Raw genomic sequence first — 1,733 nt, 5'->3', positions numbered from 1 at the left:
TATCATTCACTATTTAAGAGTATTCGAGGAAAAAAATGGACGGAGTCGTCTTTAGAAATGCATGCACATATTAGAAAGCTATATCTATCAAATATAAACATTTTGCCAAGAGAATAATTTTTAATACTAAAGCGTGGCCCACCGACAAAAACGAAGGAAAAGGAACTGGTCCAGAAATAGCAATAGATAAGATAAAGATCCGTCCGTTTAATCTGCGTGTTTGTCGCTAAAAATGTTATTTAACATAATCGGCATATACGGCATAACCGCGTTGACACACCGGTTCTCATCAGATCACCGAAGTTAAGCAACGTTGAACCTGGTTAGTACTAGATGGGTGACCATTTTGGAATTGTAGGCGCTGTATGTGCTCTCCGCTTATCTCAGCATTTGTTTCCAGTCGTCTTGTACATACACCTCACTTGCCACTGGTATTTAACAATGTCGACTCAGGAGGGACGTGGTTGTAGATTGCTCACTTCCTGCCACAAAAATTTCACGCGCAGGCACCCGTTCCTAAGTAGCCATAGTATGTTAAAGACTGAAGGACCCCCCCCATTATCGATCGACCAATAGATAGTCCTTACTTAACTGCCTCACTACGAGGGTACAGTAAAGCACACGGTTGTCTTTTTTTATTGTGGGAGAATATCCAGTTCCACCCAAAACAGAGCACTATGGATTCGGGCAAAAATTAAAATGACCTCAATCCAAAAGGATTTTTAATTCTAGATTAGGTGACGGACCAACATAGATGACATTCGCAGCTCCAAACTAAATGGTGAACATGCATTAAGATGCGTCCATTTACTTTGGGTATATAGTGGTGTGTATATAATTTCAGGTATAAGTGTGATCAACCGATTATCAAACAACATGACAAATATAAAGCAAGATCTTTGCGGGTTGCGCTGAAAATGCTGCATAATTTCAAAACGTGACAGACAGACTAGCTGACTGACCGACAAAAACTTGCATAGAGTATAGATGACGCATATAAGAAAAAAACAAATTGAAAAATGAGATGATAACAACGAAATGCTGGAGAAGAAGCCGGAACGGATAAAAAACAAACATGGACATGGAAAGGAAAGTAATATTAGTAAAGAATACATAATATTTACAATTATATAAATGCCACTTTGTCTGTGTGTGTCAGTTCGTTCCTTACAGACTCCGAAACGGCTGAACCGATTTTCTTTAAAATTTGCAGAACTTGATCATAATTTAGTATTTTCCCAGAATGCCACCGATAATTACCGATAATCGATAATCGAAACCGTTATTTTAATTTATCTGTCATCGGTAAAGCCATTTTTCCATGTCGTTACTTAGCAACAATCATAGAATAACGGGCTGTGAAAATTCTACTATGAGTAATTTGATAGCGTGATTTTTTTAGGGTTTTTTTTGCATCACGTGGTCTGTAGGTTCACACCCCGCACGTAAAGTTCTTAATGTTTTCTTTCGTTAACTGGAAAGAAGTTTATATAAAATAATTTAAAAAAAGAAACAGTAGGTTCTCTGGAGTGCGATATAGAATAACATATATTTTGGACTAAGTTACTGCATAGAGGCATGTGAAGCTTCCTCTCGGGCGATTTCACTGATTTTGATGGCAATAAAAATATAGGAGTATGAAATATTCGTTGATTACCATTCAATTCCGAGCAACGTTGGGTCTCCCAGCTAGTATTATTTAAAACTTATATTCGTGTTGTCAATTATTATAA

At 37.2% G+C, this 1,733-nt stretch overlaps 1 pseudogene; it reads left to right on the top strand.

Moving 5' to 3' along the window:
• The first annotated feature begins 253 nt into the window (after positions 1–253).
• LOC145246929 (5S ribosomal RNA) lies at positions 254–370 on the top strand (annotated as a pseudogene).
• The last annotated feature ends 1,363 nt before the right edge of the window (positions 371–1,733 follow it).

The sequence above is a fragment of the Euprymna scolopes genome, chromosome 24 (genome assembly GCF_053919585.1).
Source record: "Euprymna scolopes isolate OS-2025 chromosome 24, ASM5391958v1, whole genome shotgun sequence".
NCBI lineage: Eukaryota > Metazoa > Mollusca > Cephalopoda > Sepiida > Sepiolidae > Euprymna > Euprymna scolopes.
The sequence above is the reverse complement of the archived record's forward strand: the minus strand, read 5'-3'. Positions and strand labels throughout refer to the sequence as shown.